This window comes from Harpia harpyja, chromosome Z (genome assembly GCF_026419915.1).
Source record: "Harpia harpyja isolate bHarHar1 chromosome Z, bHarHar1 primary haplotype, whole genome shotgun sequence".
Lineage (NCBI taxonomy): Eukaryota > Metazoa > Chordata > Aves > Accipitriformes > Accipitridae > Harpia > Harpia harpyja.
The window spans coordinates 110,382,692-110,396,435 of NC_068969.1; positions in this window are offsets into that span (position 1 = coordinate 110,382,692).

Consider the following 13,744-nt stretch of genomic DNA (forward strand, 5'->3'; position numbering starts at 1 on the left):
GCAAGCCTGTGAAGAAGTGCTCTGGGCTCTGTATTCTTAGCTTATAGAAGATCCTGGCAAAGGTGAGTTTTGTGCTATTTTATACATGAGTGGTCTCTAGAGGGTAGGATTTCTAATCTGCCTTCTACTTTGCTGTTCAGGGAGTCACATATTTTTTCTGCTGTTTTCAGTGTGTAATAAATTGAGCATTTATCTAATTCACGGTAATTTTCATGCCACAGCGTCTTGGGTCTTTAGGTGACTCCTCAGATTTCCATTTTTCCTGTATAATTTTCTCTTATCCTCATCTAGATTCTGTAAAGTCAAAATTAGATTAGAGACTCTAGTTTTAAAAGATCATTTACATTAACTCAGGGAAAAAAACCCCACCATACAACACTTTGGCATTGAGCAAGGTCCTAACTGCTGTGCAATCACATTGAACTGAATCTGTCCTAAAGTTTGTTCTCCCCAGGCAGAATGAGCACAGCAAACCATTTGACTGAATGGCTCCACTGGGAGTAGTTACATGCTACGTTTTTTCTGCAGCATGAGAAGTTCCCTGCTGTCCCTTCGGCTGTGTTGATACAACTATGTGCGGGCTTGCAGTTTAAACCAGGTCTGAAATTATCTGGGTTAAAACAAAGAGCACAACCTTGTTCTCTGATTTATTTTAGCATTTTTGTACCTTTCTGCCTTGACCAGCGTCACCGTAGACTCTGTTGTGCTGGTACAGCAGAGGGGCAGGGAGGGTTGCAGAGGGAAGGGAAGGGAAAGGAATGGGAAGGGGCAACGGGAAAGCCTTTAGAGAAGGAAACTGAAGGAGTGTGTGTAGTTTAATCCTTGCTTTCTGTGCTCTTTGCTTTCTTGTTAGGCAAGGGTTTGAGCTGGGCACATTGATAATAGCCAGTTCCCTTTGAAAGGGAATAAAGATGGACTGTGACCCCAAGTTAGAAGGGAAGGACCAGCACAGGAATGCTGTATAGTGCATGCATTTTCCTGGCACATATGATGGATTCCTTTTTAATACCCCCAGCACTTTGTAATTTGAACTGCTGCCTGCTATTTATTTTACTTTAATCTGTGTCATTTCTCTGTGTGTTTTATCTTCCTTGCCACTGTCCCTCAAGTTATGTATTTCTAGCCAGGCTCCTGTAATATTAGGAGGTCTTTTCAAGAAGGGAGGACTGGGTTTGTAGGGAGGGAAAAGTTCAATAAATTATCCATGCAATTTGTAACTGTCAGAGTACAAAATACAAAGTACTTAAAAAAACCAAAATAAAGTAAATGTTTGCATTTACATTCCATACTGGGAACTTATATTTTAAACTTGGAACTAAAGCCTTTATCTGAACTGTCAGTGTTATAGATGGTGGCTTTATATATATAAAGATTTGCATAGTTTTTATCAAAGTGATGCACTTAGCTGATTTAACATTCCAGCCTTTTATTTAGGAAGGGGGGAAAGATAATATTTTAAAAGAATATGAAAAATGGATTGCCTTTATTCAGGCCAGTCCATCAAACTGTCTTGCATTAGCTCACTTCGGACACAGGAGCCCTTTTTGGTGGTTGTTCAGGATATACTGCCTGTGAGATGGATTCTGGGTCTGGTCTTCCATCCTGGTTTTCAAATTCCGCCTATAAAGTGTCACTCCTCCCATGCTCTTCTGGTACCAGAAGTCCTGCACATGGTGGTGAATGCCTTGACCAGTAATGAAGATTAATTTAGGAATCACCAGTTGGAGCAATAAGATTTGGTTTGCTTTGGTTTGGTTTGGCTTAGTTTAGTTTGGTTTGGTTTTTTTTAAGCCCTACATTAAGTTCAAGATGATTGCATTTTCAGATCCTGAGATCAGCTTTAACCTACCGGTCACTGTGTGTTGTGTGACCATGCTCCACAGATGGTGCAAATCTACTGCAGTTCTCCCAAACTGCAAATTCATCACAGCCTAAGTCAGTCTGTCAGAGCTGCCTTTCCCTGTCCCAGCGGTGGGTAAGTCGTGTGTCTACCCAGTTCAGGGAGCAAGCCAACAAAAACCTGATCCACCGCTTATATAGTATTGGATTTCTTACGGCTGAACTCACTGAACTGATTTACTCATCGAGCTGAGGAACACGAGGGCTGGTGCAAGTGGGACAGGGTGTCTATTTGTGGCAGTCCCAATTTAGCTTATCCAGCCATGGAGCAGGATACCTTTGAACTATCTCAGACTGTTGACACAGAAGATTTTAGCACTGAAAGTGCCCATTCAGTCCCTGGGGTCTGGCGTGTGGTGGTTTGTCTAACAGTCTTAACCAGGGAAATGATATTAAGGGGTATTCAATCCAGTGCACTAAAGCATAATAGAATTGGATAGCAGGAAGTTTAGGTCAAATAAATTCAAATGGAAAAGAATGAATTCTGTCAAGGTGTTTAAACACATTGTAAGCTTACCAAAGAAGGTGGTAAATTCACAGTGAAGCGTTTACGCCGAGACTGGATGTCTTACTTAACAATAAGCTATAGTTCAGCCACCAGCAAGTTATTGGGCTTGATAGTGTTCAGTTAGGAAGAAAGAAAGAATAATTCCCTCTGCCACGGTGGGTGAAATCCTATGGCCGGTGTTAAACAGAAGGTCATGCTTGCAGAGGGCTATGATCAATTCTCTTTTGAGATCTATGAATCTCTGCTGGTAGGTGTTCTAAGCTTGCCATTTGCTATGTGTTTTACTGAATATGTGAAGGGAAGTCCCAGACCTCCATATATGAAATTGGTTGCAGTTGTATTAATCTTTCAAAAATTATCTAGCCTTTAAAGACATACACCTCAATACAAACAATAACAAACTGCGGTGTCATCTAGGCACTCCCAGGTTGCTAGAGCCCTAGAATTTGTGTTATAGTATCAAAGGGTTAAATCCTATTTCCAAGAAGGAAGTGGAAATTGGACACAGGCTCTTTCAAATTTAGGCTTTTGTCCCTCATCACCCGAATGGGCTCTACAGCCTCAGTATTAGGGAGCCTGGATTCCCATCTGGGAGAATCCAGTGGCTGAAAAAAATGGGTCCAGCTCCTCTAAGTGGAGGAGAGAAGAACCCATAGTAGGTGAGATGCGTCTGAAAGCACTGTGCATGTATGTCCATGGAAAGTCCAACTCTGGAATCATCTCTAGAGAGCAGGCACTAATTTTTTTTTTTTTTTTCCCCAAAAAAGTGACAGTTTCCACCTTTTTGGCTGATACTCTGCATTATGTTACTCAGTTGGAATGGGAATTCAAACTCCGCCTAGCTGGGTTGGTGGAGTTTATCCGAAGCACCAGGCTCTTCACAAGCATCAGATAACATCCATCCTTTCTGATGAAGGTCCAACTCTCTGCCACAGCGAAAAAAAACAAACAAAAAAACAAACAAAAAAAATCCAAAAAACAACCCACCCATGAACTTCTTCATTATAAAATTAACTTCTCCACTATCTTCAGTCTTAATTGAAGTCTATGCTCTTCTTGAAGCCTCCCCAGAAGTTCAATATGAAGCTAGAATCAGGGTTCAAAAATTATTCTGTCTGCTAAGTTGGTCTGCTACAATTGTCCCAAGTTTCACTGGTCCATGGAAAGAAATACTGTACATTCCCCTTTCTCTCTCTAGACCATACTGACAGCTTCCTATAAGCATCAGTAACATCGGAGGGTCTTCTAGACAGTGAATTGTCCACTGAAATGTGGCAGAAGTGTTATGGGCTCCCATGCCCTTCAGTCCCTTTGTATATAAAGCCCTGACAGCTGAATTCAGCTTATTCATGTAAGAATCTTTGATTTATTTTTTAAAGATTAAAATCTCTCTCTCAGTTGCAGGGAAGAGTTTACACTCTCCATCTGAGAGGAAGGTGAAGGCTGCAAATTACAACACAAGGATTTTGTTTTCTTTTTGAATACTGTGATTCTTAAACTCGATCTCACAATTTTGGGGGTGGGGAAGGGCAGACCAGTATTGTCATCCTATTATCAAATGTCTATACCTCCTGCTATTTACTGCTGCTCTGGAGAAAAGCGAGTTTTACCGCTTGTCAGGATTATGTGAATCCAATGCAATGGTAATTACGATGTGTTATGGCAGCTCTGGGCATAGGGCTGCAGTTCTAACGTGGGCAAAATCCTCCACTGCTGTCTCTTCCTAAGGAGCAAGCGTCTCATCCATTTTCCTTGTTTCCTTTCTTTGATGTTCTTACTGAAATTAATCACTTGACAGCAGCAAAGGCTCGCTACTGGCCTCCTGTGACTTAGCTATCTATGATGGATTTTATTTAATATAATAGGACAAAACTTTCTTGCATTCAAATCTGTTTTAATGTTTGTTTAGGAAGTTCAGGAGTTGTTATCTCCCTCCCTGCACCCGCTCAAGCCACACATAGAGCTTAGGAATTGCTGGTTGTCCGTTCGCAGCCATGGTAGCCATCTGAAGTGCTTGTGGCCATCGGTATTAAACTAAGCTTGTCTTGCTCCTTAAGCCCAGGTTGCTGCTTTCTTATCTCCTGCTAGAGATAAAGGAGAATCTCTTTGACAGGTTTCCACAGAGCCTGTGAGACACACCAAGGCCGTAGCAATTCTGTCAGGCAATGTACATTTTGGTCTGGGAGTAGTTCTCTCTTCTGTATGTTTGTTAGGCTGTGATCTCTCTGAAACAAAAACCCTGGCACAGATGCAAAACAAGTCTGAAGTGTAACTCTCCACTGAAAGACAAGGCTGTTTTTCAGGGAAATGGGCAGGGAACCGAGGTGCTTGTTAATAGCCTTAAAAGCTAGGAATTTAGTCAAAGTTGGTCACTCCCTGGAGAAACAGGCATGTGGTCTTGAAATGGATGTCAGACAGGAGCTCAGGGAGCCCGTTTGACTGGCTTGGACTAGATACTCACGTAGTACCGAAGCTAGGTGAGGTGAATTGCAACCTGCGTGATCTACCCAAGTTCACACAGTAAACACATGTCTTGTTGGAGGAACCTGAAGGAAGGTCCTTGCCAGTGCCTGATCAAGAAGGTCATTGCCTCCTTCCCCGACCCACTGAAGTCAGTGGGGTCTTAAACTGCTCTGAACTAGTGAACAGTAAATGGAGACCGTCTGGGGGTTTGTCTCAAAATCGTGCTACAGCTCCAAAACAAATCACTGCAGCCACTGGCAAACAAAATTTGGAAATCCTGTTTTCTTTTCTTACAGGAATATAGCGTAGGGCCCTGTTGCTACTAGAGACAGAACAAAACACCAAACCAGTGCTCTGTAGTGTGGGATTGTCAGTGCTCCCATTTCAAGACCATAAACTATCTGCTCTGTCCAATAATAGCATAGTGCAAGGAAGTATATGTTTTTCCTCTCTTTAGCTATTGGCTTCCTGAGCCTGTTGCTTAACAATTGAAATAATATCTGAGCATTAATCCTGTGGTGTTGAGACACAAATTATTTTTATTATATTATTTTTCTATTTATTATTTTGTTATTTTATTATTATAAAGATAAATTACATTTACCTTTTTTTCCGAAAGTGTTTTAATAAGAAATACCTGTTAGAACAGATGAAGTCGATCATTCATGGGATTACTAACTGGGAAAAATAACATTTAAAATACTTATAAGTGTTTTTACCAAAATATTTCCATAATTTCTTTTAAAATAGGATAAATATCTTCAGTCAGCTGATGGAATGGCAGTTTGGCACTATTTAATCCTTTGTGAAAGCTTTGTCACTGGTTAAAGAGAGAAGACTATTTGGTCAAGAAGTTTTGGAAGTTAGGACCAGAGCTCAGAAGTGATGAAAGATGGAAAGAATGGCATATTTGTTAAGAGAACAGAGATGATATTTGAAAGATCAAGCTTCTCAGCTTTGATTCAGATTGACTGTGTCTTTTGGGGCAGATAATTTAGGCTTACTTAATGGAGACAGCCAAGTTAGACTGTAGTCATCCTTCTGTAGTCAGTGGAGATAGGTGCTTTTGGAGGAAGAGTGGGGTCACTAATGCTGCTTTTTGAACTCCCTGTCTTTTTTAGTTAACACTGTAGGGAGTCTAAGTTGAACTGGGGAGGAAAACACCCTAAATGTTGTAATCATATATAAAGCATATGCTGGTAAAAATATAAAAGCTTTTGTAAGTGTTTTGAGATCAAAAGCCATTGGAATTAGTCATTAATTTCTGCTTCTTAATTTTTATCTGAGGAAAAAGAAATCCAGAAAAAAATAGGAATTGCTAAAAACCACTGCAAGAACAGCCATGAAAAGAAGGCTGAGTTGGAAATAATATATTGGTCTCACTGGTGTATATTTATTTACTTAATTTTCAAGATCTCATCCATTGTATTGGCTGAAATACCGGTGCCATACCATTCTATCAAAGACCTTTCAATTCTTCTGGAGCATTATCTCTGCTGCAGCTGGTGGGGCAGACAGAAATGGATAAATTGATTCTTGAGTTTTCTTCCATGACACAAAACCTTAAAAATTAACACGTATTGACTGAAGTACTGGACTATGTTGAATATTCAGAGTACTTGGGTTCATGTACCTGTTGACTCCGAAGGCAGAGCAAACAAAAATAACCCTTATGAAATCTAGTATTTTACATAAGAAGCACGGTTCTCGTGTTCCTTCATATTGCCAATGGCTGAAAGTGGATTCCTTATTTTTTCTTCATTTAAAGAAGGGCCGTACTCACAGGTATTTTAAAAACCATTATGAGAGTAGTATTGATGACACCTCAATAATTCCCTAAAATAAACAGAAAACTTTTAGTGATTTAGTGAGTGGATTCTTCTGTGTTAGAGAAAGACTGTTATCCCAGAGTCACAGTTACATATGTCTAAATCAATTCTGGTTTCAGTCCTTAGGGAGATTCTATGTTATGCTGCAAAACCAGAGGGTGGTAATTAAGAACAACCACAGCAAAATGTTAATAGTGGTGAGAGTTGAGGAGGGACTGTTAAAATCACACAACAGGAGCTGTATTTTTTAGTCCAAGCCAAGACTCCATTATTGTCTGTTAGATTTCTCCCAGGAAAAACTACCAAGAGACTGCCAGAGCCACATATGTGGATATTTGCTTCCTTTACCTGCTGGGTCAACACCATGTTGGTACAACACCAGTGGGGTCTTCCTGGAAGGAAACCACCTCTGTTAAATTCAACCAAAGCCAAAGACTATCATCTAGTAATTTAATCTGCTATCAACCTCTTAATTCGATTTCATTACATATTGTATTAATGCAGTGATTTGATCATTCTGAGGCTATTGATTTACTGATTTCATTTTAATTGTGACCTCAATTTGACCATCGCGTTGTTCGGTCTTTAATTGTCCTAGTAAAAATGTAGTATATTAGCTCACTAATAGGCCCTCTTAAGTGAACATTTGCTTGCTCATCCTTTTGAATAAATCCATTAAAAGTATACAGAACTGTTTTATTCTGTCTGCCTGCAATGTGGGTCACGCATTCTGAAGATACAATTAACCTCAAGTGAGAAATTTGCAAGCCACTAAGTTATTGCATTGAAAAGTAAAACCAAGGTCTTTTCACCTTATTATGTAAGACACTATAAAGCCTTCAGTTTCTTGCTGGAGAGAGAATTTCAGAGCAGAGATGAAAAGATAGGATGAAATGAACAGAAATGCTGAAGTTTGGGGTTTTCTTTTTCTTCTCTTTTCCATTAGGATATCACTCGGGGAATACAGTACCACCAAGGGCCCATCTGGTGGCACTATTAGCTGAAGTCTTTATTTCACAGGCAGAGGGACAAATGTTATACAACAAAAAAAGAAGGAAAAGGACAATTCTCGCTAATGGAGTTATTCATGTTGCAGTGGTCAAGTGACATGGTCAAGCCTCGTTTTATGTGCCTGTACCATCACATTCTCTTCAGTCCCATTCTTAGGATTCCCGCAGGTGGGAGTATCTGATTTTTTTATCCTTTTCTTGCTTTTTTTCAGTTACAGCAAATACCAGAGAATAGAAAAACATCCCTTGTTAAATAAATGCCCAAATGTGCGATCATCTACAGATATATGTGTGTTATGTCTACTTTTTTTTCTGTAGTGTCAGAAATCTGGTAACACTGAGCCTGATAAACTTATCAACAATCCTAAAGAGAAATTCAGAAATTTGAAATGCCGATGTGCTGAACACATAGATGCATGGAGGAAATCTTTTATTTATTAGTCATTATTTTATACCTTAAAAAGTATTCAATGTGTTCCTACTTGGAACTGCTTGTAAAGACACCCTTGCTTTTTCACACTTTATGCATTATTGAAGAGTTAATATATCCCCTTTTCTTGGACTAAATACACCCTTTAAAGTCATTGAGATTACTGAATTTTTAGTGACATGACTGGACGTCACTGATGGAGAGATTTAGGTGTCCAGGGACATTTTAGATGCCATAGGGTATCCAAGACACCGCTGCTGTGCTGCAGATAAGACCCAGGAAATCTGCAGCACCCACGTCCCGTATGGGCACCAAGTGGGAAACCACATGGGATTATCTTTCCCTGAGTGTTACAAGACCTTTGTGAACTCAGGGTACCTCAGTCCTCGAGGGAACGATTGCAAAGGCTGTTCACAGCAGTGTCTACATGTGGCACTGGGGGGGGAGCTCCTTCCACTTTCCCCTCCTGGATGTCTTCTGTCACTTGTTTGGTGCTGCCTTTAGCATTCTTAGGACCTTTGTGTGAGCTAGTTTACCTCACTAAAATGGCAGTAAATGTCTCTGGGGAGGGAAGAGTGGGTAGTTTTCTGCTCTTTTATTTAATTAAATTGGTACAGCACAGGTCCAGAATTGGCCCAGGGGAGGGTGGGACCTCATGGCTGTGAGAGAGGGACAAGGAAGAAGGATGGAGACCTCCTCTTCTGGCAGCAGAAGTCCGTTAAGGTATTTTTCTGCATTTGAATCAGCACCTCTTGTGTCTCCCCGCGGAGGGCTTTGGCACTCTCTCCACCGGGCCAGCTGGCTGTTTTCAGGCCCCAAGCCAGCAGCTTCTCCCAGATTTGATGTGGGAGGATATTTGGCACCTCCCTCAGCATGGCGTATACCCCCTGCGGAGTTATGCACCTAACTTCATGGTGCTGGGTGAGTCATGCAGCTCTTGAAGGTGGGATTTAGCTGCTATTATGAGAAAAGTATCCCACACCTAAAAATGCAAGTAAGTACCTTGGGTCATTTCTGAAAGCAACAGCAAACCGGACACCTGACTCCAGATGAACACTTGTGAAAGTCTTGCTATAGTCTCCAACTTCTTGTTCAGAAAGAGATGTGATAGCTCAGCCCAGAACTACCTACTTACCCCTTTTAATTAACTTAGGTACCTATCCTTAAAATACTCCTAGTTAAGTTAGTAGGGATAGATTTTATTTGTGGTTGCTGTGAAAGTTTCTTTGAGTTTAGGTCCCCTTCTTAATCAAGCCATTAACTTTTAAAGAAGCAGTAGAGAAGAGTACAATGTACCAGCAATAAAAATAATTAGGGTTGGAAATGGGTCTTTGTTGCTGTCTGGGAATTTGCAGAGGAAATCTGAGTTTTGACATACACTTATTGTCGTGCTGCGTTGATATTCAGACTGATGGTTGCTCATTGAATCTCTCTCTCTCTTTTTTCCAGTATAATGTGAGACAAATCTACACAAGATGAGAATATCTACGTGTTCAAACTGCAGACTTTCAACCTGATACAGTAAGAAAGGAAGTTTGTAATTGAAAATTAATTCATACTGGAAAGTGTAGTCAATAGACAATTACTGAGATACAGCTTGTGTTTATTGCTTGAGGAATTTTACACAAGATTTATAACAACTAAAAGCAATTACCTTTACATGTAAAGAACAGTCTAAAAAGATGAAACTTAATTACTGTAGAAGCCTTCAAACATTCTGTATCTCATGTAAATAATCACCAACCAGACAGTAATTAAAAAAAAATTAGATGTGAAAGTCAGCATGTTATCCACATCAAAAAAGATTACAGAAAAATACCCATATTGTCCACGATTCTTGTTCTGTTAGTTTTACAGAAGTGTGGCACTACTGTTTTACTCCAGATGCACGAGGTGAAAATCAGATACAATGTTTATGAAATTGAAATCAAGTAGGCATGAATTTTTTAAAAGTATTCAGGTACGCTGCTGCCTCTTCCATCCTTTATGCCTGCGCTTTAGACCCCGCTGATAATCTCAGAAACATAGAAGTTGCATTCTTCATGTGGAAACTTCTGAAGGAGCTTCCCTGGGTGTAATAATTCCCATTTGTGGACTATGTGCTATCTTGGAAAGTAAGATACTGAATGCATGGCATGAATACATTTTAAAAATGTTAGAGATAAAGGATCTGTAAAGACACAAAAGCAAAGCAGCCAGATACAACTGGGAGTCCCAACACAAAATACAGAAGATGGTTCAGAGCATGAAGACCACCTTAGCATAGCAGGAGACCAAGGGCACTGGCCAAACTGGAATAGTATAGAAGAATGGAAAGGTGCATCCTCTTTCTCCAGACTCCTGGGTTTGTTGTCCACACACCCAGAACCAAACCCCTACTGGATTCAGGTCTGGAAAGGTGTTTTCCCTAGGCTTTGTTTCTGGGAATCACTGGTTTGGGTTCAGATTTTGGGGGGGAGTGCGTTTTTTTTTTCAAAATTTTTTTTTTTTTTTTTAATTAGGGTATGGCTCACATAATGAACAGATCTTGGTCCAGTAACCAATGGGCCTTGGGCATTAGTACTATCTTGGTCTTTCTTTTTTGGTCTCTGACAGACAATAGTTTAGACTCTCAAGGACTGAAATGCCTGACTCTAACTGAGGCGTGGCATCAAGATAACATATGGAAGACACATGCAGCGGTCTGTAGAATACAAAAAGTCAGATAGGATAAAGTAATGGTAATGGTTCCTTTTTTCCCCCTTTAAAATCTGTGAAATCCAGCCTGTGTGTTTTGGTGAATTAATATTTTTAAAATATTTTCCTCTTTCTCCCCAAATCAGAATGGAACATCTACAATGAGGGGTGTGAAAATTGTTTTCTCTTTCTAACTGTAATGACCATAATTAACTTTTACATATGTATTCTCTTTTTTTCTTTTTATTACTTTTTTTTTAAAGACGACCAATATGTGAATAACTGTTCAATGCCTCATGCTTAAGATAATGAAGATCTCCAGTCTGATACCCTGTGAATATGTTGTGGTGATTGCAGGGAAGTTTTGACTTCATGCACAGGTGCAGGGATGAGAAACAATGAGAACTGCAGTACATTTTCACTCTGGAGTGAAAGGAAGCTGCAAATTGGTTATAGAGAGAGAAATAAGTGTGTGTGAGTAGAAATTTTCCTCTGATCTTCCCTCTGCAAATTACTTCTGAGATTAAAAGAGTAATTAGGAAAAAAACAAAAAAAAAGCCACAAGATTTATTGGTTGGTGAGTCTAGAGCTCGGGGTTGGTGCTGCTTTTGTTGGAGTTTGTCGTGGTTTAACCCCAGCCAGCAACTAAACACCACGCAGCCGCTCACTCACTCCCCCCCACCCAGTGGGATGGGGGAGAAAATCGGGAGAAGAAGCAAAACCCGTGGGTTGAGATAAGAACGGTTTAATAGAACAGAAAAGAAGAAACTAATAATGATAATAATAACACTAATAAAATGACAACAGCAATAATGAAAGGATTGGAATGTACAAATGATACGCAGTGCAATTGCTCACCACCCGCCGACCGACACCCCGCCAGTCCCCCGAGCGGCGAATCCCTGCCCCCCACTTCCCCGTTTCTGTACTGGATGGGACGTCACATGGTATGGAATACACCGTTGGCCAGTTTGGGTCAGGTGCCCTGGCTGTGTCCTGTGCCAACTTCTTGTGCCCCTCCAGCTTTCTCACTGGCTGGGCATGAGAAGCTGAAAAATCCTTGACATTAGTCTAAACACTACTGAGCAACAACTGAAAACATCAGTGTTATCAACATTCTTCGCTCTGAACTCAAAACATAGCACTGTACCAGCTACTAGGAAGACAGTTAACTCTATCCCAGCTGAAACCAGGACAGAGTTGCAGCAATCTTTTGGTTTATTTTAGATGCTGGGAAGGCATCTTTAGCAACTGCACTGAAACAGAAGGTAGTGCTGAAGTGACCCAGGAGAGGGAAAAATGTGCTCAGGGAACACGCAAGCTCCTGTGATTACCTTCACGGCAGTACGTCATTGGGCTCGGTGGGATGAGTTTTCCTTTGTGGGACCCAAAAAGCATCCCCAGGGCTTCCTCGCTGAACGAGGGAGGTGTCTTCTCTGTCCCTTCCATGTTTGGGCTTTCTGAGTAAGGGTCTGTCGTGGTTTAACCCCAACTGGTAACTAAGCACCACACAGCCGCTCACTCACTCTCCCCCACCCAGTGGGATGGGGAGAAAGAATCTGGAAAAAAAAGTAAACCTCGTGGGTTGAGATAAGAACAGTTTAATAGAACAGAAGGGAAGAAACTATAATGATAATAATAACAATAATAAAATGACAATAATAATAATAAAAGGATTGGAATATACAAAACAAGTGATGCACAATGCAATTGCTCACCACTCGCCGACCGATGACCAGTTAGTTCCTGAGCAGCGATCCCTCCCAGCCCCACTCCCCCCAGTTTATGTACTGGGCGTAACATCACATGGTATGGAATACCCCTTTGGCCAGTTTGGGTCAGGTGCCCTGGCTGTGTCCCCTCCCAACTTGTTGTGCCCCTCCAGCCTTCTTGCTGGCTGGGCATGAGAAGCTGAAAAATCCTTGATTTAGTCTAAACATTACTTAGCAACAGCTGAAAACATCAGTGTGTTATCAACATTCTTCTCATACTGAACCCAAAACATAGCACTGTACCAGCTGCTAGGAAGACAACTGACTCTATCCCAGCCAAAACCAGGTCAGGGTAGTAGTAGCAATATTTAGCATCAGAAAGACAGACAGATAGACAGACAAACACCCTCCTTTTGCAACCCCTTCCTGAGTTTCCAATCGGAAAGCAAACTGTAGTGCTGTGCAATTACAGGATATAGGTTACCAGGGGAAGATTTTTCTTTTTATCTGATCGGGTGTAACTGGGGACTGCCACAGCTGGAGGGCCAGCAGTAGGGCCGGCCCCAGTGCGAAAGGGTAGAGCTGTCCTGTCATAGTCCGTCTGCTCCTTTTCCATGTGCAAGGGGGGAATCGGGACTCGATGGCAGAACAGATTTGGTCCTTTGTGAGCGGCTTTGGCACAAAAGACAAAACGTATGCGTGGGCTATTATGCACAGACCTCCTGGGTGACTTCTCAGCACTTGATTACATTTTAATTATTTTTGTAATGTGAAAGTGAGCCTATTCTCCTGAGAAGAAAGAACTGTTTCTATTAATCTAACAGGTTATAGCAGAGGATCAGCAATTAGCTGTGTGCTTTTTATTATGCTATAATTATTAATAACGAGGGGCCTCCAGGAGCCCCATTTTCCATAGCAAATCCCATTTGATTGAGTAGTTAGATGGTTCGTTTCAGTCAAGGTTTGACAGATGGATCGAATGTGGTGTGAGCTGCGTTGAACTGAGCGGAGCCTGGGCAGGTATCTCTAGCCGATGTATCCCGTGTAACATGGTGGCACAACCAGCGCCAGTTCTTGGTGCTGCACAAATAGGTTCAAAGAAAGTTCCCTGCAAAACACAACCCACAATCTGATCAAGGAATTGCCTTCCTTCATTTCTGTTGTTGTTATTAGCAGAACAGATGGACTCTCCAGCAGATAAAGCTACCTTTACTGCC